The 24626-nt window shown below is 51.0% G+C and overlaps 1 pseudogene; it reads right to left on the bottom strand.

The window, feature by feature from the left end:
• LOC129735200 (hydrocephalus-inducing protein-like) overlaps positions 1 to 24197 on the bottom strand; it is a 99126-nt pseudogene extending 74929 nt beyond the window's left edge.
• Between the last annotated feature and the right edge of the window lie 429 nt (positions 24198 to 24626).

The raw sequence follows: 24626 nt of genomic DNA, 5'->3' as shown, positions 1-24626 counted from the left end.
TAATGCATTCGGGCATCGCATCACTTCAGTGAAATTAATGGGTTTAGGTGCATGAAGACAGAGGCCCTGAGAGCTTTGCCTGGCATTGAAACAGAGCAAGGTCTTAAAAAGATTAGTCAGGATGTGTTTGGTACTGTGCTCTGGGTGATGCTCTCTTTGTGTTGAGGTAAGAGAGAGATGGCAGGGCCTATTCCCTCCCACTGACCACGTTAAAGTAGAGGAATGTGCTCTGAATGATTAGAAAAGGTAAAGGCGTGTACTCTGAATAATTAGGAAAGGTTCCACTGAGGATGTTAAAGGAAAACCATGAGTCAGAAGATCATTGAACAAAGAAAGTTGAAAGGTTTACTCCACCTAGATCCCACCTATTATGAATAGAATGATTAGATGTCAAAATCAAATGAATATGTATGTAAAGATGTTGTAACCTCTCACAAAAACTGTATAAATTACCCGACTTTTCACCGAAAACTTCAGAGCTAGTTTGTCCGGTGCAAATCGGTAGCTCCCCAGTGTTGCACGAAATAAATACCTTTGCTGCTTAAAGACAAAATTAGTCTCTGAGCTGTTACTCTGTGCCGTTTTGGCATCAGCATTAGCCAATAAAGAAGTCAGCACCAGCACCTCTGAATCCAAACCCTTACATCCAGCCTTGAACCACTTCACCTTTTTCCTCTTTTGGGCCTTCTCCACAGAGCTTTGACACAGGTCACCTCTCCCTTACTTGGTAGTTGTAGCAGCGATCATTGCAGCATTGAAAGCTCACAACCGAGAGGTGAGAAGGGAGCACTGCTGCAGAGCACTTGCTTCCCAGCTGGCACGTTGCTGTGCCCCCTTCACGCTCCAGTCCCCCGGCCACCAAGAACCAGCAGGTGACTACTCGAGGGGGATGAGGGGAAGGCTCCGGACACAGAAAATCGAGGCAACACGCTATAAACAGGACAGCAGTCACCACCCAGCTGAATTCCAATACAATCAGCAAGGAAACACAGTCACGGACGTTCCTAGCGGCACACAGACAGAGCCTCGGGCAGATGCTGTCACCGGTGCCAAAAATACTTTCTTTGGCTCGCTCCCAGTGGAGTGTCGTGGGAAATGTTTCTCCATGGCTGACCTACAGCGCTGTGCATGAGGAGGGCTTCCAGCCACCGACATGAGCAACCCTCAACTCAGCCTTCAGCAACGGACAAGAATCCCACCGCTACATCCCAGAAAGTCCTGCAGGAGGGAGACAGAGCAAACCCCTGGGTAGACCTTGTGAGAGCCAGGTCTTTCTGGGTGACAGCCAAGCACAGGCTGCTGCACTGCCTCCTCCCATTGTCAAAGTCCTCTCTGCTCTCAAAAGATCTCAAAAGCTGCTCCGACAGCAGCACAGTGGCCTCGGAGCCATGACCACCCCTAAGACTGCAAGTAAGGAAGAACAAAGCGCCCTGGTCACAGTAAAGAACACAGGCTGGCACGAGATCAAGCGTCACTGCAAAAAAATTGGGGAAACACGTTAACTGTGGCGAAAGCTGGTCGCTTCTGAGGGGAGAGAGGATCGCTCAGGGTCCCATCTGTGACGGGCAGCTGGGGAGAGATGCGAAAAGAATGGTGCAGGGAAGTAGCAAGACAAGGTCATGAGATTTTTTCCTTTAGCACACTGCGCTTGCACCAAAGTCACACACTGTGTAATTAAAAACAGAGAACACTGGAAAACTAGTTTTGGCCTTCAAGGCTTTTCTGACCTAATTACATTGAACTTTATTTGCTCAGAAGCCCTTAAAAAGTGCTCCAGTTGAAGGCAGTTTCCTGATCAGCTCTGGGTTCAGACTAACTCCTATACACCTACAGCCGTCCAAGTCTGAAAAGTCACACAAGGACCCCCCTACATCACCCCAGCTTTGAAGTGTCACTTCCAGTGCCTCCCCCTGGGCTAGAAGTGTTTCCCAGCTGCCCCAAACGGAATTTCAAAGCTTCAGAGACACCCTTTGGAGAGCCTGCCCCATCTCTCAGCACCGTGAAGACACAGGTGCTGACGCCCAAAGGCACTTCCAAGTCCTGTCCCTGCCTTCCCCGCAGAACCCTCCACCTCCGAACTCTCCCCAGCCCCGGAGAAGGGGCAGGGATACCTCGCTGTGCTGGAAGCCGGGACAGCGCGAGGCAATTCAGCATCCTACAGCCGGATGGCCTCAACGTTCGGGGCCAGCAAAGCACCCTGCCCTGCGCACTACTGCAAAAGCAGGCTGAAGAAGGTTGCCATCCTACCAGAGCTGGAGGGGAAGAAACTGCAGTGAATATCACAGCAGGTACGCTGCCTGCAGCTGTTAGGTGCTACCGCTCAACGCCGTCCCAGGTAAGGAGTGCCGACACTTTCCTCAGCCTCACAGACCCCCTGCGAGCCCAGGGACCTGGCCTCACTGATTTAGGGCTCCCACAGATGGGAATTTGCTCTCCGAGGAAATGCAGTCATTGCAATCAACCTTTCCTCCCCAAAACATCAGCTGGAACATGGATGGAACCAGAATGGGAAGCACCGAGCTCCATTACCCTGAAGCCCATGGACACAGACCCGGATGCGGTGGATGCTTTATTTCTCCTACACCATCCAAAAAAGCACCAACATCCCTCTGAGGCCGTATGGTAGTTTCACTCCTGGGCAGTGTGTCTTACTGAAAGGAATCTTTCCAACGAACCTCAGCTTCTCCTGATCCTCCTCCTCTTGAGTAAGAAAAGCCTTCCACTGGAAGTGGGCTATGATTTTACTCCGGTTGTGGATGACCACACATCTGTGATTTGACAGCGTGATGTAGGTCTTCCCAACTGCCAAGGAGTTTCTGTCCAGCCTGATGTTGACATCTTCAGCGGCTCCATGAAGGCTTGTGTGCGTATCTTCACCTAGAACGAAGCAAAAGGCAGACATTGCTCATCGCCCTTGCTGATGGGAGTACAAGGAACGGAGGAAACCACAGGGAACAGAAGTGTCACAGCTTTTAGCTGTGTGAGCAGTTCCACAGATCAATATATTTATTGCACCCCAAGAGCTGCAGGTGTACAGCATGAGGATGTCCTGGGCACCACCTTAAGCACCTTATTTCTGGGTGGGCTTGTAGACATTTATCCCCAAGGCAACACTATCTACAGGGAGACGTTTTCAGTGTGCCCAGGTGGCCTTTGGGTTGCCATCCCACCTGGGTCACAGGGAATTCTGCATCCAAAGTCATTCAGGTGACTCTGAGGAGGCCCCACCTCGGTCACGGCTCGCCCAGAGTCTCCTGCAAGCACGCCACCAGGGTTGTGTCTCTCCTGATCCCTTGTTGCCAACATGACAAGATGCCTGGGGCATGCAGGCAGAAGAGGGAGGTGAAGAGAAACAGGCAAAGTGACAGCCCACGGCAGGATGGGACGCGGATGAGAACTTCCCTGTGTTGGAGCAGCAGTGCCCTCACTTGCTGTGGGTCTGTGAAGATATGTCAGAATGAGACCGGTGGGGCACGGCCCACACCAACCTGCCCATCACAGCCCTGCAAGCCCATTTCTTCTGCCTGGAGCCTGCTGGTGCCTATGCCTGAGCGTGCAAGTCTACACCGAGTATTCCCAAGCTGTCCCACAACCCGAGCGAGCACACCTTTGCTTTCCACCTCAGACCGAGCTGAAGAGGAGAGAGTCCCTGGCTGCGCACAGCAGCCGATTAACGCCTGGAGTCTTGCTGGAGCACCTGCCAGCACTTCACCCTCCAGAAGAGACCCCCACCAAAGCGTCCCTCACTGCCAGAGCTTCCAAACCTTCATTCTTCCTACCAAGCAACTCCCAGGAGTCAACTAAGCACAAACTTGAGCACCGAGCCTACTCTGCCTGTTGCAGGTGAGGGCCTCCCAGGTGAGAAGCAAACCCCAAACACGAGACATTCTCCATCGAAATGGCACTTCTGTGGAGCGTGTTTAAAGCCTCAGAGCCAGCCCCAGCTGAGAAGGGCAGCGACCCGGCCATCCCTGGAGAGCATCCCTCTGCCGAGGCAGAGCCTTCCCCTCGCTGCACGGGTTACAGCAAGGCAGCCAGGGGATGGACCTGCCTTTCCAAGGCTGCCACACAAAAGCACAAGGGGAGAGCTGGCTGCCTACTGGATGGACTCCTTAAACCCTAAGCCAGACACAATGCGGCAGTATCACAGTCGTGCCGGCAAAAAGAGCCCCCCCTCTCTTGGAGGGAGGTTGGAGAACGACTCACCCTTCAAACAGATCTCTGCAGCCATTCATTCATCTCCACACACGGAGAGTTCAGCCTTCGTGCCTGTATAACCTCGACTTCTCTGCTCTTAAGGGAGCCGAGGAGGAGTGGGAGGGATTCGTGGCCAGACACGAGTTATGTTGCGAGAAACAGCAACGTCTCCAGTGACTGGACAGCCTGCTTTCTGTAACAGACAACTCAGCGTACAAAAATAACCGAGGTTCAGAAGCGTTACAGAGGCAGGCGTGCTTTATAAGCTTGCCTTCCCCCTCCGCTGAATCCTCGGCATACGTTGGCAAGCAGAGGAAGCAGGACCCAAGAACTGGGAGACATGCACAGTGCTTCGAGCATGCACAACTCCGGTTCATGGAAACATGACCTCATGCTCTACGAGACAACTAACTACTGCAAAATAAACTCCACGAAAACTATCATGGTCTCACTGTCTAAACCCATGGCCACGTGGGTCTCGAAATAATGGGTATAGTTTTGATCTTCAAAGCCAAGCTGAAGCCTTTGAAATGTAATCATTCTTTCTGCCCTTCTCCAAAGTACAGAGCAGCTTCTATATGAAGACTGAACAGGATTCCTTAACCTAGAAATCACAGAAGAGATAGGTAGGTTTGTAAGAGCACAAACGGCCTGGGAAAATCCGAAGGAGGAAAAATTTGTCACCATTTGTCGTAAAACAGGAACCCAAGGGCCTGAAATAGTATTAGTCAGAAATTACAGAAGTGTAGTACCAGCACTTTCCCAAGGAATATTCCTTCCTTTGGAACGTACTGCCATGGGAGCCTACAGACGCTCATAGCTACAAACCCACAAAGCAACTGGACAAAGGCTTGGAAGGTAAAACCATCAGAAGTGATTAAACAAAGATGAGAATAAAGCCTCTAGCACAGAAAAATGCTAACTCCAGGGCCCACGAGGCAGAAAGCACATGCACTGCCTGCTTCTACACGCTTTGCTGAGCATCCCCTACTGCTGCTCTCCTGGAGAGGAGCCGGGGACACAGACACACTTACGCTCCCGGCTGACACCAGCGTCCCCCAGGGAGAGACCAGCACGCAGCCACACAGAACAAGGGCACACTCAGCCTTTGCCCCTTACCTGCTCACTTGAAGCACCAAAACATGCAGAGGTTTTGAAAGAAAAGGGTTTAGAAAGAAAAGGGTTTAGAGGAGTCTGCAAAGCAAGTTTAACAGTCTTCTGCTTTGAAGGACGCAGAGCGTGGGCACCATGCAGTGTCCCGCACTTACCTGTGTCGTAGTGTACTGTCAGGGACCCGGAATAATCACCAGTCTTCTGTGGGTGGAAGTCCACTGTTACTTGCACGGCATCACCAATCCCAAGAGTCCCAGCAGAGGGATCGACAGAGAAAGGGCTGCAACACAGAGAGGCACATCAGGATTACTGTGGGACATTTGGGGACTATGTGGCTGTCTCGTTCACTCCAGCTCACCTGCGCAAGCAAGAAGCAAACAAACCACAGTCAGCAGAAGAAAAAGAGAACAGACAGTATCAGAAACTGAGCCACCAACTCGACTCCTGAAGAGCTCCAGCCCTCAGAACATCCTATGCTATAAAACGACCTCGTCTCCCCCATACCCTGCATCCAGTTCTCTGCAGCAAGGCTCAAGAGTCTGACTGCTAGCAATACGATCGGAGGAGGGTTTTTGAAGAGCACGGAGATGGTGAGGGTTATTTGCATGCACAGCTTGACACAGACTTCCTCAGGAATCCGTCTTTTCCTGCCACCTATACACCTCAAGAGATACAAATGTCAAGGCAGTGAGATTGCAGCCTGGAAATCAGACAGGGAGAAGAGAATTTCTTCTTGAAGACCAGAGAATAACTGGAGTTTAATTTGCAGAATTCAACTCTTTTTTTTTTTTTTTTTACCTTGAAAGCATCCTGGTTTTGCCTAAGAAAGGGCACATTTTAACAGTGTTTCAGTGAAAGCTGCTCTAAGCAAAGAAAAATCTCTACGAGTGCAAAGGCACATTAGAGTGATACAATAACAAGGGAACAAGACACAAAAGGAGTACCCATTTACAACCTGAACAATTAGATCTCTGGCTAAATGAAGCACCATCAGCAGGAGCGTATCGAGGCAAGTTTAACAGGAGCTTTTTGGTGTATTCACAAGCAATGCAATCTGGGGCTCCGGGTTGTAATCCAAGCTTGGTAACTTTGCTTGGCCCGCTGGAGGAATTCTGTGCAATGTGTTGGAAATAATTATGAAAACGTGTTGGTGTACTTTAGATTTAACACGAGCAATTATGATTTGTGGCCAGGTAAACAGCTCTCGGCTGACAGACACATAATTCAGTTCTTTAACGCTCAGGGAAAAGTCAGATGCAACATGCTCCTGCACAACAGCAGCTGGGCTTTGTGGCTCCTGTACAGCCCCACTTAGAAAGCAAAAGTTACTGGCTTTAGTGCTTTGCTGGTGGTCAATTTGTCACCTCAAAAACACCTTCCAGAGAGTTTCCCAGTGATTAGGGAATGCAGCACACAAAAATAATGAGAAAATCTGGAGCCATGCACGAGCTGAGCTTCATTCATGGAAGTAGTGACAGCTGATGACATTGCTGGAGTTCCTGCTCATTAAGGAGATATTGCTGCAATTAGGGGCCTGACCTGCTCCCCTGACAACAGCAAGAACATTGGCAGTGACTAATGGGGAAGCACTGGGCCTGCAATGTTCACGTGCTGGACCTGAGACACCTGGGAGGGAGGAGGAAAGCCAAGGCCCTGCCAGCCTCAGAACTGGATTGTTCTACATGGCCCTGCACCTGCACTGGGGGTTGTGCTTGGTTATACTGGGCAGGGCTCTGCTGGTGCTTGGCTAGCATCACTGCCTGCTGGGGGAAAGGCACAGAAAAATTCCCCCACCTTTTTTTTTTTTTTTTCCTCCCCCCCCCCCCCCGAAACATGGCCAGAACAGAAAAGCTGCTGGTTAAGGGCCACACTTCAGCACCACCTCCCATCCCATCCCCTTGTCTGCATACCCCTGCCCTCAGATAGCTGGGATGGGCATAACACTCCTGAGGATGACTTCAGGGGATGCCCGAGAAAGAAGGTATCTTCCCATCTTCAAATTATCAGAAGAAGAGGATCCCACCAAGGTCAGGACTCATTCTCAGGACTGAGAAACAGAGCACAAGTCAGACACCGCACCTCCTGCCTCCCACCCCACGCTGTACCCACGGGACAACTTTGTTACTGCTGTCGCGGGAGCTTGGTATCCCTCACGTAGACCTGGTTCTCCAAGACCCAGAGGGATGCAAGGTCCATGCTTAACCTGAACTCTGAATTTCAGTCCACATCACTAAGCTGTTCCCTGCAGCCTACAGATAAGAGATGCTAAGGAAACGTCCCTGACACACTAATAGCCACATGAAAGCCACTGCCAAGAGATGAAGCTGGCAGGCTAAACTCTGGCCTTCTCTCCATTAATTGTGAGCTGTTCTTTAGGATAATTCTTGTCCTGTTAGATCTACCCTGTTAGTGAATCACTACTGCTCCTGAAAAAACAGGAAACATAAGGTTTGGAGGTTTTTTAACAGCTTCTTTTCTGACATCCTTTTTAACTATGTCCATTTGTACGTTTGCTTTGTTGTACAACATCTAAACTGTCACAGGTCCAGATCTCCCAGCGGTGCCTTGCAATCCCCAGCTTGTATAAACTCCTCTAGCCACACCAGCCTGAGGGAGACCTTCCCGCCAGAACCTGCTGAGATCTTGCCCGTTACTGCCCTGCAGAAAGGGAGCAACACCAGACTAGTAAGCAATTTCATAGGGATCTGTTCTGGCATCTGTTGTCCTGTCCTTGTACATCCTGTGGTAACTCTCCAATCCCACACCTCGATGTCGTATAGGGGTACTACAGGGGGCTCCTAGCACTGCACCTTGTAGCATCATTTCCTGAGCTTTCAGAGCCTGATGGGCCATTCCTTAATGTATCTTCTCAGACGGATCCTCTCTGGCGCCATAGCACAGCGTAGCACAAGGTCTGTAACGTCAGGAAAAGGCAGTGCTGCGCTGAGATCTGCTTCCAGACGCCATTTTCAACTGAAACGTACTGGAATGACATTTATCTCCCTGAATGCCATGGAGAAGAAACTCGTTATCCAGCCTTAACAATGAGAACGACAGGAAGAGACTTTCTATATTTACACTAGTACTGCTCTGACTCTCCAGCCTACTTGTCACGCCAGCTGGGAGGCCACTTCTTTTCTGCTGGGGTTGCTGGAGCCACTGAGCTCACCTGGGACCTCGGGGCAGGTACCTGAGCAACTTCTCACAGCACAAGCAGCAGGGAACCCACTGTCACACAGTGCAGTCCCCAGCACTGGCTGGAAGAACCGCTCCTGGCACACCATGGCCTCATCGCACAGGGAGAAAGAACGTGGGGGTTCTGCTCTCGGGCTGCAAGGGGATGTGCTGACCTGGTCAAGAGGGGGGAACACTTGGATTCTGAGTGGAGGATACAAGCTTGGGGCACTACGGTCCAGATACTGGAGGGCTGGGCTGCCATTCACTGGGACACAGCAGAACTGCATGCAGCCGAGGGATGGGAAATGCAGCCACCTGTATTTGGGGTGGAAGAATCCCTGGCAGTACAGGCTGGAGGGCACAAAAGCCTTTCTACGGAAAGGGAGCTTAGAGGCTGCAGCACAGGACATACAGGGAGATGCTGGGATAAAGGGCTTTGCACAGCCTGGAGGAGGACAGAGCAAGGCTGGTATTACCCGATCTTACTTCTCATGTTGTGTGCACACCCGACTGAACTTTGACACTGGTCTTGCTTTGAGCGCCGTGTTTGGTCAGATGATCTCCAGAGGTCCCTTCCAAAGTTATTCTGAGTTTCTCTTCTCCATCAGCCCAATTCCATTTCACATATAGCCCCCAAATTTCTCATATTTCCTATACATTTGTGCATATAACCAAGCAGATGGTAGACAGACAGGCATTGGAGGAACTCAACCTCTAAGAAAGTTCCCAATGAAGAATCCATTATGACATTTTGCTGAACACTTAAAGCAAAAAAAATAAAAACAGCAGAAACACAGGAACTTCAGAGTATTTAAAAAGAAATCTGAATGAAAGTGGAGGCGACTTCATTAGAATAAAACGCTGCTTATACTCAAAGATTTAAATCATCAGTTTGAAATTTCAAACTGGCTTTCAAAAATTCGTAATGAAATGGAAGAGATGACTGATGCCTTCAGCTGACATGGGAAATCTTACCAGCTTTTGATCTCTGCACACACACAATCCAGTTATTCAGAATTGTACTTTTTTGTGTGTCGTATGAAATAAAGCTTTTGCAACACTTCCCATCTCTCTGTTGCAAATCAGGACTGAAAAATTTAATTGCTGAAGTTCAGCATAAAATCCGTATCAAGCAGGATTCAACACACGCTGGATCACTCAACAGAAGAGTTGGCAAGGACATTGCCAAGAGATGCCAGACACGACTGGGTATCTGTTTTGGTGGTGACGACTAGATCTGGAAATCCCAGAGGGAAGCTGTACAGGGATTTACAAGGTCCTGCCTACGTATTTCCACAGTGAAAAGCAGCAGCCTGCTTGAATAGCATCCTGGAAGCTTCCATAGCCTTGCCAGGCTTTGGTAGGAGCCTCTTGGACCTTCACGCTTCCCAGGAGAAAGAGCAAAGAGCCTTCTCTTGACCCCTGTTTTCCTGGGGAAGAAACTGAAGCAACTCAGGTGCACTAAGGCAGATGGCAGGTCTTTGCTGCGTTCTGGACCTCAGCTCCTGCACCAAGACCTCTGGGACCAAGCAACTCGGAGCTAACTACCAGCCAGCTGAACTGGTTTCCTTGCAGGTGCAGTTCAGCAAACTGGAAAAACAGTGACTGTCTTCTCAGACCAACAGGAACAGTACAGGCTGTCCACGACACAGCACACATCAGGCACTTGACCAGGAGACTGCCCAAATACCACGTGCTTGTGGCCTCCCAAGGAATGCGTATATTTGGCCAACAGGGCCACATAACCATTTCAGAAGGTACTGAGGATCAAGGAGGTTGGTGGTGGCTACTACAGCATGCTAGAGCACTTTCCAGGAGATCCGAGAGAGACAAAGCTCTAGAAAAGGCTCCCAACCCACGCACCAGGTATTTGCTGCATCTTTGGCCTGTGCCCCCGCTGTAAGGCATTCCTCTTTGGGGCTGTAGTGCAGCTTTGAAGCCACTGCCAGCTCATCTCCACTTACAAGCTCATTCTGCTGAAGAATATTGGATCCCAGGGACCAGATCAAACCTACTGGAAAACCAGGTCCTGGACCACACCCTGTTTTTCTCAGGGTCTCGATACCAATTGCTTTGATCTGCAATCTCCAATTGCACTTGCTACTCTAGACAAACTGCTGATAAATTCTTAAATGTCTCTTCCACCAGCTCAGAGCTTGCCCATTTCTTAACACTGCCCTTGGTCTGCAGGAACTGAGCTCCTAGAGCTGTCGTCTGCCCCGCAGGATCTTCCACAGCCCGAGGGCAGTCCAGCTGCCTTCTTACAATTGCTCCTTCAGTCTAACAGAATCAGTCTTGCACGACTGTGCTCTGAAGACACCGTTGCACTATAAAACTCCACTCTGCAGCTTGCAGGGTTTTAGCAGAGGTTGCGCCATGCTTCAAACACTATAATGAACAGCAAAACCCACGTGCCCTGCCCATCTCCAGCCACGACAGCAGCATGGCAGCTCAGGTGCTCCGGTTCCTTTTTGTTGCTGTTTCCCAACTATATTATCACGCCACAGTGTTTTGCACAAAAAAAGATGAGCTCCCTACCTCTGCGTGCTGATGCAGTAGCGGGCCTCCCGGTTACCAACATTGCGAACCAGCAGCGTTTTCTGGGTGCTGTACTTGACTGGACAGGCTGAGAAGTTCACCTGGTCGGGGAAGTCCAGGATAGCTCGGGCACCTATAGCTCGGATTGGCACAACAAACTTCTCCCTTTCTGTGATGCAGATGAGCTCGTGGAAATAATCCTGCAGGGAAAGAAACAATCTCAGCACAATGCATTTAGCACCATTCCCACGGCAGAAGAAAAACTGCTGTTTTCTAGGACTGTTGCAGTAGCGTTCAATAACGGAATAATAGTACCTTTTACCTTCATGACCTTTCATTCCAGCATGACTTGCACACAGTTGTTAACTTGCAAAGAAGAAACAAGCCCACTGATTCACCCACTTTCGCAGCAAGCTGGCAGCACCACAATTATCTGATGCTTTGATTCCGAGGCACCAAAACAGAGTCGCTTCACGCAAGGGATCACAGCACTAATGGAACCTGCTTCAATCGCCACCGCAGACTGTTGGAAGCACCACTGAGAACCCAGCTGTGCCACAGCACTAACTTCAAAGCCAGCAACGCGGCGACCTCGTTGAAGCTTGGCAGGGGATGCTCAGGTACGTTTTCAAAAGGACTTCAGCACATACGTGATCAACGGTCAGTCGCTGGGGAAATGCTTCACAAGCTGGACACGGTAATTGCTGCGATGCCAGCTGAGTGTAGGGTACAGCTGTATTTCTCACCCGCTCCCACAGCCTTACAGGGCCAAGGCTGGGGACACGCACCCTTCAAAAGCCATCTGACCCATCTCCCCACACCAGAGCCGGCTCAGATCCAGACCCAAACTGTTTTTGCAAGAGGTTTCACAAGTACTTCAAAGCACTAACAGTTCCACCCCTGCCCTCAGCAGCCTACGCCAGCTCTGTGCTAGAGTTAAAGGGTGTTAGCTGTGTCTGAACTCAGTTTCCCTTTACATCTCACCCAGCCCCAGGGGACACAGAGACAGCTCTGGCTGATGCCTTAATCGAACCCCTCTGTAAGGTCTGTTCTAGAGGAGTAAGTGACGGCGTGCCTGGTTAGCACACCCACCCCAGGCAGGCGGCATCGGGAGCTGCACACGGGGGACACTCAGACACCCCACCAGAGCAAAGCCGGCTGTGCATTCCCAGCCACTGGCTCGTTCAGAACAGAGCCAGGCAATCCCCCCCGCGCCCCGGCTGCCTGGCGTTTAGCAGCAGGAAGGCAAATCAAATTACCAAAAGCATTTTACTGTAGGGATGAGCAGATCAGACTCCAGATGTATGGCATGGCGTCGCTGCGCTGGAACTATCACCTTGCCCCCACTGAAATCAGTGGTAAAGCTGCTGCCATAGGGCCAGGAGCCATTACCCCCAGCAGCGCTCTTGTTGATGAGCTGATCAAAGCTCTGCTTCTCATCACTCACTCGCTGCCCTGATTTTTGCCCCGGTGCTTTTAACTCATTTGATATTCTTGTAATTGTTGAAGCAGCAAGCACTTTGATTTAGGAACCGCACACAGCAGCAAACTCCCTTCAGCAGAACTGATCCGGATTCCTCCGCGGTTGGGATTTCCTGCTCCCATCCCCATCCCCTCCTGGAAGGGCCCTAAGGCAGCCAGCCGTGGCACAGACACGTACCCAGTGCTCCAACACAACAGCTGACACCCAGCGCCTCACCCACCACCCAGCGCCTCACCCACCACTAAGGTTGACAAAACAGATGCTGCCCCATCCAAGGCACAAAGAATAAAGAAGGATCTCTTCTTCTAGACATCTCAAGCAGTCACCCTACAAACTGCACAAGGGCTTTTGCTTTTCCTATTTGGAAGGTAAAATACTAGCAAGAGAACTGCAGCAAGCAACCTGCAGGATTTAACATCATATTCCAGGCAAGGGTTTCATCTTCAGCAAGTCTTTCTGAATTAGCAAGTTTGTACTCAATCTTGCAGCCCAAGCCCTCTAAAATAAAAGCTACGGGCAGCCCATATGACTTTAAAGCACCCATTACCTCCTGGGTACTTCACCTCCCAGACTGTTCAGATGCTCAGAAACTGCATTAGCAAATGGAGAGTGCCATTTGCTTTTGCTGTTGTTGTTATTTCGGCCACATTACTGTAACAAAGGCAAATCCAATTGAAAGCTACCTGCCTTAGTCTTGGCATGCCATATTTACTTATCTCTCTCTTCCAGATGCCAGGTAGACAGAGGAGGATGCAAGTTCAGATCAGCAGGGAGATAGAAAAAAAGGAACTTAAAACAACTGGAGGTATTTGAGGGAAGTAAAAGGAAGTAATTGTCAAGTCGTTGTCATTGCTAAGGAGCAAATGGATGACAGCAAGGTAATTAAGAGCCCAAGAAATAAATCCCCCCCTCCCCCAAAAGCAAGCACAGGCAACCTTCCCAGCTCCTTTGCTGGTGAGGGGCACCGGGACAACCTGCACAGCAACGCACAAGGAAAGGGAATTCTTTCTCCATGGACCTGAGGGCAAGGCTAAAGCAGCAAGGATTTGGTTTCACAGAGACAACCACGACCTTGGGAGAGAAAGCTGCCTCTCACCATTCATGCAGATGCACATCATGTCCCAAGCCCCTTCTCCAGGGACACCGTGGAACATGGCATCCCATGCAAGGCTTGACTCAGCACTTCAGAGCAGGCTGACCCTTCAGCCACGCTCTACCACCCCACCAAAGTGGGACCTTGCACCAGGCTGAATGCAGCGTCAGCCCAAACAGGGCGAAACCCAAGGCAGGAGGGGTGCTAGGCAGAAGCTGGCTGTTTGTGTCGCTGTGGACCCACGGTCCCTTAAGCTTTTGAAAGCTGAATTGCCCCCCTGGGTGGGGAACGGGTTGCAGTCTCCACTGCAGCACTGCCTCGTGCTACCTGGACACTAACTCTGCTACACACTTGCTTACAGCCTGGGCAACTGTTGAGACCAGTTCAAAATCTTGTTCTGCTTCGCAACTACAAACCCTTAGCAGACTGTTTAAGACCAGGTTTCTAAATAAACGTGCCTGGATGACAGAGGGGTTGCATCCCATCTATGCTCTAAAGTTTGTTGTGTTTAGACACAGCTTCAGGCTACAGATTTTCATGAAAACATGACTACATCCTTCATACAACTCCCCTCTCCATTGCAAGGATGGCAGACAGTTGTACGATGGTTCCCCTTCTCTCACACCCCTTTGACAAGCAGTAAATTACAAGCTCTGGCCTTCCAGGTATCGCCACTGGCATCTGAACTGGCACCCGCTGGAACTGAAGCAGCTGCTCGTCTCTGATGCTGTTTCAGGCTCTCTGCAAACTCAGGGGCTAACGGTAATACTGCCACAGTGATATCAACCTTAGCTGCCCACAACACCACACTCGGATGTCAGATTTCCTGCATAACCCATCCTAAATCCTGCACTGAATTCCTTGCAGCAGACGACTTGCACAGAAAAGATCCTTGTAGCATGAGGTCACATGGCAAGCCAAGCAGGGAAAGCTCCCGCTGAAACCCTGATATCAAAGGCTGGAAAATAAGGGCCATGACCAGAGAGGAGGGACCGGAGGATGAAGATACAGTCGCAGGAGAAGGGGGTGCCCCTGCACCTGCCCCCCTCAGCTGCCGGTTCGCAGCACTCTGAAATGAGTCGCTTAGCTCCAGGTTCATTTATCACCGGGCCATTTGCCTTGGTCTTCTGCCCCTTTCCTCCCCACACGAGCCATCTTGAAAGTATACTTGGAATAGCTTCTGGGCGCTACAAAGCATCTAACAGGGCTGGGCTGAATTGTAAAGGACTTCATTTCAGTAATGCAGTAACTCGCTGTCCTGTCGTATTTCATAGTAATCAATGTGCATTAATTCAGTCTCCACCGAGCATCAGTAATGAATTTCACAAACCTCACAGACTGAACTTGCATTGCCTGAAAACAGTGCACTGCTACAGTGAAAAGAGCAAGACGACAACACGGAATAAGCTGTGCTATGTTTTTATGTGCTTCTTACTTCCTTCTTCCTTTACAATAAACTATTAATAAGCCTGTAGGACGCACAAATGGAAGTATTTCTGTCTGTTGTTTATCTGCCAGTCAGTGCCACAATGGTTTCCAATTCAGCAGAGGCCGTCAGACCATAACGCAAGAACATGTGGGAACAGGGGCTGGCACGAGAACACCCACGCTGTACAACTGGAGCCATAAAACAGAAACGTGCAAATCAGAAGCAGCAAGAGTAACAAATTGGAAATGTTGCCCAGCAGAAAAATTAGCAGTTCATTTATAACACAAGTGCCAATAAACCAAGAGGCACACCAGCTGTTTATTTATTTTCTGACAGTCCAATCACGTGGCACATTCCCAAATGACTGCCAGACAGCAGGGAACTGCTCATTTTCCAAGGAAGGGCTACGTGGCACACAGCATTTCAGCCACCAACAGCTCACATGGCCCTAGTACTTAAGGCTTGGCCACAACTGTACTCCTTTGATTCAGGAGTGACTTCACTGAAGTCAGACTTACCCCAGGGAAGAACAGATTCAAAGCAAGAGAATTATACAAACCAACTCCCCATCAGGAAGACCCGCATCCCAGTTCACTGGGTTACCCACAGTCCCTGTGGATCGTGCAGCATCAGGGATGTAGAGGTTGTTCAAAGGCAGCACTCCTGAGCCTTCCACAATTAACACACAGATACTCTGCAGGCAAGCAACTGCAAGCCCAGCACAGGTGGCTTTACGGAACCATTTCCCAAAGCCTGCCTCTTGGCTAAGGGCTTTGCAAGGTGCTCTGCACCTCCTGACCACGCTGTGGATGCATTTCTAGCTCAGCTACAGCACTCTGGCACTCCGCTGACTCACGCTCCATCAAGTATGAGCCAAAACATTCCGTTTGTACAACATTCTGGTTCTGCTGTACAATCCCCTTGTGCTCCTCACCAAGCAGCCCACATCCCTCCCCCAATGCCCTGCAAGGAGCACAAAACCCAGGTCAGCAGAAACTGCCGTGGTGTCGCTGAAGCTGTGCGGAGGACCTCGCTGGCACAGCTCCCTAATGCCACACACTCACCAGTTCAAGGGCAAGACAAGGGACAAAGTACTGGACATGAGTGCTCCTGGGGGTTCTCTCACCCTACTTCTATTTGGGGTGATGTTCATCTGTTGCTCTGCTGCTTCTCTCTAGCTGAAGAGCAGCAATTTGCCCTTCATGGGAACCGATTTACTTCCACCCCAAAAATGAATGCTCATGAATACTAATAAATCACATTTTAAAGGAAGCAGCGTCCTCTGCAAAGCCTACCTCGGTGAGGTTAAGCTCTTATGTCACTTGGGCAGTATGGAGAACTGCCCTAGGCCAAGGTCATTTTAACCTTCCATACGAATGATGTAAAACCATTTCTCAGTCCCTCCCCAAAGCAACAGATCATTTCACAAGCTCAGGGAGCCAGGGGCCGCAGGGCATTTCCTCTTTAGTTTGCTACAGCCACGCTGTTTGAGGATAGGACAGGGCATTAAACTAAATCTAAGCAGCAAACAGAAGATGAGAGAACAGCTGTGCCCAAAGGGATCCTGCGCCTCTGGCCTGGCGCAGAAGCATCAGCTGGCTCAGAGCTATCCCCTAACCTCGCCTCGCCCACACAGCCACACAAAGAACCCTGCCAAGAGGCAGCAGAGTGCTGCTGGAAAGAGTCAGCCTGGCTGTATGCCCCTGCGATGCTTCCTCCCTTCCATGCCATGTGCTAAACCCTTCTGCATTAAGAAGCCTCCAGACAACACTGTCACCCCGTCACATCACGGCACCGTGCCAGGCTTGCCAGAGCCACAGCACCGATGTTCCAACCTCCAAGCAAAAGCATGGCACATGGGGCAGGGAATAGGTGCCAGCTGACACAGCAGCCACAGCCACATGCACACAGCCACAGCCACACCAGCGTGACTGCCCAAAGGCTCCGGGGTAAGTGTCTGCCTGCAGATTCTACCTGCCCCTTCAATGCCTGGGTGTGCTCCAGATGTCTCTGTCATCTGCAGCACACCGGCCCCCTGTGATTAAAGACATCTAGAGCTCAGTGCAGCTGTGCCAGGCTGGCTCCCCGCCACGAGCACATCTTCTCCCCTAGAATCACAGCTGGAGCACAGGCAGGCAAGTATCCTCAGGGGCCGCACAGCGGCAAGGCTGGAACACAGAGGCTATGAAAAAGCATCACCTTCGCTCCAGCCCAGGGTGAGGCAGGGAACTGGTTGCCAGATGGGAAAGAGGAAAGCTCTCTGCATCTATTCACTCCTCTAGTATTTTCTATCATAATTAAGCCCCTAACACTGAGTAGAGAGGTGGGATGGCTAAACATCAACACTCCTCCCGGCCATCTTCCTACTGTCCCACGTGCACCTTCCCCTGCAAACGCCCAGGAAAGCACGGGGAGGGAATGCACAGCCCGTCAGTCCCTGCTGCGGTGGCATCGCATGGTGCTGCCAGCCAGGATGTGACCAGCCGCAGGCTGCCTGACCACAGCCTAGAGCAAACCTTGCAGCACGGCACGGGCTATAACCAGTGCGCAAGGAAAGTGCCGGCTTCAGACAGAACGTTCCACTGTCTCACTGCTGTGTCCAACGTGATACACATCCCAGTGACTCCAGTTTTCAAAAGTGGTGGTCCTCACTCTGATCAGGCTCAACTTCGCGTCCTCCAAACAACAGGTCAATTTTAAATAGGCTTTTGTATTTATAATTATCAGAGCAAACCCATAACCATACAGCAACGGACAGATATTAGCAGTGCCGCAAACCCCACAGCAGACGCCCTGTTCTGAACCCAGCCCCGCAGGTTCGCCTCCCGCTGAAGGCACCTGTCTCTTGGGACCTCCAGTCTCACCTTGTTCTCATTGGGGGTGAAAACGATGTGGAAAGTCACAAGCATGCCAGGCGGTACTTTGCGGCACACGGCATGGTGGCTGATCAACTTGAAATAAGGTGACCTCTCCAAGGTGACCTTCAGCAGCTGAGGAACCTGCAGAAAAGGTAAGAAAGTATGATTTTGCAGCTTGTGGAAACAGGAGCAGAAGAGACCTGCCAATAGCCTTCCTTAACCACCTTTCCAAAGCACTTTTAGCTCTGGAGGTACGTGCACATAATACACAAGAGCCAACATTAATCCCTTCTGCCTGGGCAAAATAGCTCAAGGCCAGAGGCAGCAGGGCAATGAAGGAAGGGCCAAGCAGGGAAGACACCAGCAGCACCGAGATATAATATCTGAATCAAGCCACCCGTGTATTCAACAGGCCCAAAGAACCTGCCGGCTTCTGCCCATACACATCCAGGCAGTCATGCCCCTAGAAGGGGACTGTGTTGTCTGAAAGCCAAACAGTACGTGTTAATCCTGGGGGAAGAAATGCACTTTAACGTGCTGGGTTTGAGCAGGGCACTCAAGCTGCAGTGCTAGAGTCATGCATGCAGACCAGCAAGAGGAGGAGACCACACATACTGTGGCCTCACTGGTAATAAAAGCAAGCCTGAAGAGCAAAAGGAGGAACATGGGAAGACAAAGCGACAACCCCACAAACAGAGGATGGCTAGGAAAATTCACAGGGAGCTGTAAAGAAGCAAGGGAGAAGCACAATACGCTACAAGGAAAGACTGATGCAGAGGATGAGAGCCAGCAACTTGGCAAAGTGATGGAAAGCCAGGCGACCCCCCCCAGGCTGTGGCTATCAACTATGGGCTCCAAAGGCATCTTCTGCCTCGAGATACATGACCGGCACTGACTGCCGCTGGAGTCTCAGTTTTAAAAGCCAACCTCTGCTCTCCGGAGGCTCCTGCTGCCTGTGACCGTAGCCAGGCAGCTGCCAGCGCAGGCAAGCCAGATCCCTGGGGATCCCTGCCCACCCCCAGCAGTCCCTGCAGGCACCCTGCTGCACGGTTCTGCCCTCTGGGACACCACCAGCACACAGACAGCACGCAGGCATTTCTCGACCCCTGAGCACCAAATCTCAAAGTCTAAAGCAGGTGATTTGGACTCACGGGCAGCTTCACTGACAAACAACAACCCCACAGGAGGCTTGGAAAAAATGGAGGCTTGTTCTGCACCACCCACCCGAGCCTGGTAACCCATGGCCCAGGCAGTCCTGAACTCTCCAAACGCCCTTGGAACCCAGCAATGTCCTGGGGCAGCGGGTTCCAGGAGCCAGTTTCACAGCGCACACAAGCAGTTTGGTCACCAAGTCCCTTAGGAGAGGAGCACGTGTGGCTAAGACCTTCAGCAAAAGCCACCCAGAACACCTGAGGGTGCTGAGGAACAGCCTGAAGACAGAAAAGCAATTGTACAACACCGGTGAGAGCAGTAAGTATATAGCGAAGCACTTCTGTAGTTGCACGATTACAGAGCCTCTATTTGGAATACATTTTGCTGTCAGCTGGATTTTTAGGGGGCAAACAACTTCAGGCTGCCATGCAGTATAAGATTCAGAAGAATCTGGGAAACCAGCGTGAAAACTCTGAGACAGAGCACAACACTGCTCTTCTCCAGGACATTGCCAAAAGCCAACAAAATTAGAATAGAACACCCTCTCAGGATTATCATCTCTACCTTTCTGTATTTAGAACATACCAAGGATTTTCCTTAGAGCTAATCTTACTTTTACACCCACGCTCTCCAATGGCTGAGGTCTTACCGGCTTCAAAACTAGTTCGGTTTGGAAAAATCCCACATTCACACACTGCCTCCCCCTTTACAGGGCACGTAAACCCCAAGGTGCAGCTGGACAAGTTTATTATTCCTTACTGGGAAGGGCAGAAATGTTATGCAGATGTTCTTTTCCACCTGAGGAAGCATGAACAGAGCAAATCAACTGTTTGCCTGTTGGCTGGTACTTGGCAAAGATAACCATTTTGAGGTGCTGCATGGATAATGGAGCAGCTGAAGCCAAAAGACTCAGTGGGAACGAAGCAGAGAGTAGGAAGAGAGAAACTGAGGCACATTTTAATTGGGAAGAAGATACCTACAGCAAGGGGTGCCCAAACCCCAGTGTAGACCACACCAGTGGCATTCCCTGGGTGCAGGCACCCATGCCACACCTTATCCACGTTCCCAAGTTAAATGCCAGACCAGGAATGGTGCAGTACTCTCCAGGAATAACTGAGGGACCACACACGCATCCTTCCCAGCCAAAGGGTCTTCCCTTTTCACCCACATCCCTGTCAAAACCTGTTCTCTCAGGAAATACTTGGACTTCTCCCGCTGTCCTTCCACTCGCTGCCTTGGCAGCTTTTTTTTGTTGTCCACCTGTTTGTCCCCCCCAGCAGGTAAATCTGGAAATCTGGGCGGAATTCACTGGCTCTTGCGCACACTTCCATCTTCCCATCCCACCCTCCCCTCACACATACCTCTTATTCCTCATTACAAAAGAGTATCCTTAATTACACCTCTCTTCCTGACCTTTCTCTGCTGCCAGTGCACTTACTGCTACAGATCAAGAGAAACCCTTGCGTGTAGGAAAGTGCGCAGTGAGAGAACACCGAGCTCAGCTCCTTTCCTCCCTCTGCCTTTTCCCACCAGCTTGCTCTTGGCACATGCCTCATTCCAGCAAATGTTTCCCCAACTGAAATTCAAAAGGTCTCAATTTCCCTCTTTACAGTGGAACAAAACTGCTGACATTTTCCAACTTTTCCATTTGCAGCTTTCTTCGGAAATCTCAAAATGATCAGGTTTTTCAAGCAAAGGTGGAGACCTCCGAGGGCACTTGACTCTGAACGTGCTGTGGCTCTCCAAAGGGGAAGCAGAGCGTCACATTGCCTCAGAAAAACCTGAGCAGAACCCAATTAAGCTTAGCAGGAGCCTGAAGCGGCACCTAAAGGCCTCCCACTGCTTCTGCTACATCAGTCTGTTTCCACTGCTGTTTCAAACCACCTTTCCTGAAGCGCTGTTACCACTAATTATAACTTACTCCAGCATAAAGCGGAGAAGACTCAACCCCTGCGCTCTGACAGCCCGTTCAGCTCTCTGTGCAGCTCACCCAGAGGCAGAGCTGCCCTGTGGAAACCAAGATTAACCACGGAGCCACCAGGACGCGGTGCACACTCGAGGGAAAGCACGAGGGCGGGGAAGAACTGTACAGCCCTCAACATTCCCAGCCATCCAGGGCTTTCAGGGGGAAGGATGCTGACTAGAAAAGCTCCTTTCGGTTAGGGACTACCAACACACAGCCAAAACCAGGGCGAGAAACCTCAGCATGGCAAGATTTCCACCATCTTGCAAAATAAAGGTGGCGAGACATTTTACTCCGGATGTGCTGTGCTGCAGCAGGTGACTGGCTGTGCTGTGCACCGCGCGGATGACACTGCTCTCCAGTTCCAGCACAGGGTTAAACTTCCACATCCCAGCACTTACCTTGTCCTCGTTCCTCAGAGTCAGTGGCACTTCATAGACCTCATAGGGGACGTAGCTCTGGAATACCACCTCTGACGGGAAAGGCTGGAACGAGCGCTGTCTCGGGGAAGGTGCCGAGAACTGCAGATGCAAAACAGAGTTTCAGCCGCTGGGAGAAAGATTCATCAATCAGAGAATACTACATCGGTCCCCAGTGAAGTACAGTCTCCCGGTGAGTACGCCTGCCCAGCTCACGCCAGGGGAACGGCAGCTCACCCACCTGTGCTCTGAGCAGATCAAATGTTTCTGGGCCACACTGAGCAGGCTCAAGCGAGCAGCTCTTTTGCTGGCCGTTTCTCCAGGTTTCCTGCTCCAAAAGGCAAGGCAGCGCTTACCTCCGGCAGAGCCCTGGGCTAACACGGTCACACCGCTCCAGAGCACTTACTGCGAGAGCCGTAAGCACTCGTGCAGCAAGTGAAAGCCAAGCATTTACAGGAGACTCCACGGGAAACAGTTTGGGGATTATCTTTACCCTGAGACAGTCACCAAGTCCAACCCATCCTCAAATCTCTTTTTTGATACACAGCCTAGAAACCATGAGGAAGAGAAGACAGGCCAAAAAGGAACACCGCCGTTAAGAAAGCAACAGATGAGGTGATAAGGTTCAGCTCCTTCCCCAGCACTACTGCGCAACTTGAATAGGGCTGGACTTGGCATCTCCTTTTCCCATGAGCTTTCAACGGATGCTTCATTACAGTCCATTATTGCCACGTCAGTTAATACCACTACAGAAGCACGCCTGACGACACACAGAAACAGCAAACGCTTACGGCGCAGAGGCATTACTTGGAGAAAATCCCTCCCTGCTTTGTCTCCCCCCTTCCAGCTGAACTCTTCGCACTCACAAGACACAGGCACGTCTCCTGCTTCTGCACAGGAGTCAGGGTCGTGCTGAAGCCAGCAGCCACAGCACACGGCCAGTTCTGTGTGCGCTCGTCCGAGGCGTTCCCAACCTCACGTGCTGTCTAAGGCAATCCCCAACCAATTTGTTAGAGGTCTCTTGCTGGCACTTTTCCACTCAACAGCCTACCTCAGTCATCTACCCACTTGGAACGTGCGTTCTACTAAGCAGATGTGTAAGAAGAGCAGCTTTCAACATACATGTAAGCAAACACTGATCCAGATAAAGCACACCCGCTCCCCTCTGCCCAGCGCCATTCCCCTGTGTACCTGGCAGCCTGCAAAATCTAACACCCTGTAAGGGTCCCACTCGTCGTTCCAACCCAAAGCATTCATGCAATTGCTTGAGCTACACCTTGAAGAGTTACCGTAGGCCCTCAGCCCTCAAAGACCAACGCTGCCACCATTGAGGCCATCCGATGACCCCAAGCGTTTGACAGAGACTACACCAGACCAAGGGCTGCCTATTTCAGCAGGAGGGTGGGAAATTGCAAGCTTGCATTCTTGTGTCCCCCCCCAGCCTTTCTCCAGGATCATGCTTTAGCCACAGTAGCTCGTCTCCAGCAAAAGCCACCAACTTCAGCAGAGGTGATTTATATGGGCTTAGTGCAGGCCAGGACTTCAACAGCTCACTGGGGGAAAACATTTCACCTTTCCCCCAGCAGAAGGAACGCCACCACCACCAGCAGCAGTTTGAAACGACAAACTGCCACCAAAGTATTTAGATAAGCTGGAGGCAAGCCTGTCACAAGCATAGGCCCACTTCAAATGTCACGTCAAACAGCAAGGAAAAGGGCAAGAAAAGGCTACCTTATGACGGGAGGCTTCGCTCACGTCGAGAAGCTGGGTAATCTGGGGCCGCCGCATCTCCCGAGTGCTGGCCAGCCTCTGCTTGGTGCTAAGAGTCATCTCCTTCAGGAAGGCAGAGGGAGTCAGCTGAAATGCAAAACACCAGCAAGAGCTACAGAAATGCCTTCATTCAGAAAGGCTTTTCTTGTGCAAGAGCCACTGATGAATAATTTGTGATCACAGCCACTAGGATAGTCCTGGAAGTCCCATAATTACCCGCTGAAATATTTAACATCAGTAAATTAATGACAGAGAGCGGAATGCACACGCTCCAACCAAGTGGCTCTGTCCCAGTAGCTTCTCCTTTGTGATTTGATGTGACATGTTGGGGGATTTGGCTCTTCAGGCATTTGTTTCCTCTTCAGATTTGCTGGATTGAGCCAGTGACCTTTGAAGAAGGTCGGGAGGAGTTACCAGCAACCCCCTAACTCCATCCTTGCACAACGCTTACAACCACCACACGTGTGGAGACGTCACTGCTGGGTGAGTCAGAGGAAAGCAGAGAAGCAGTGTTGTGCCAAAACTGAGGTGGAGAGGAATGGCTCCAAGTTTTAGTTATCTCTTTTGAATTAGCACTTGTTTTCTCTGTTCTGGCCTCCGAGACCTCTCCACAGAAGTATGCAGAGAGATCTCCTCGACAGAGCCTCAGCGCCAGGTCGCCTTCAGTCAGGTGAGCTCTGGTCAGCAAAGGACGTCTGAGGATGGGAAGGAGGAACTGCCCTGACTCCGCTGCTGTCTGCAGCGCTGGGTCTGTGCTCCACAGGGGATACGGGACAGAACAACTGTTTTGGAACCTGTTCCATCTGGGACCAGCCATACCTCTCGAAACCTTCAGGCAGAGTTTGAGCAGCCCACCACATGCCCAGCTGCCTGGAGGGCAGGTATGGTCAGAGCAGCGCTGGCAAGCATCCCGACGTGACAAAACATTGCTGCCCACACAAAGGGGACAGAACGAAGCACACGCTCATGCTTCAGCTATTCCGGTGCAATGCCCGGTACGTCCATTTAAATTGGCTCCGGTGGCACATCCAGACAGACTGTGGGCTTGCCCTGAAGCAGCACACAGTCCATCCCCTACTGCACCATGATCGCCACCTCCGACAGAAGCACGGCAGCAGAGAGACGGGGAGGTGGTGTCCAGCTTCACAGTGCGGCCAGACAACAGGAGGGGCAGGTAGAGGAAGGACGTGGGGGCAGTTTCCAGCCTTACACAGCTCCTACCTGGCCGCAGCAGGTACTTACAGCTGCAGGCTTCTCCGTCTCTCTGACTAGCTTCGGATTACGAGGCACTACCACTTGCCTCGGGAATCCACCAGCCATCCTGGAGGACCCCGTGAACCAGCAGGGCTTTCCAGTGGCCATGCCTCAGTTGACCTGCAAGGAACAACAACAGGACTTTGAAAATCCAGAATGCCCTTCATGGCAGACCCAAAG

This window comes from Falco cherrug, unplaced genomic scaffold, assembly GCF_023634085.1.
Source record: "Falco cherrug isolate bFalChe1 unplaced genomic scaffold, bFalChe1.pri scaffold_58, whole genome shotgun sequence".
Taxonomy (NCBI): Eukaryota; Metazoa; Chordata; class Aves; order Falconiformes; family Falconidae; genus Falco; species Falco cherrug.
The sequence above is the reverse complement of the archived record's forward strand: the minus strand, read 5'-3'. Positions and strand labels throughout refer to the sequence as shown.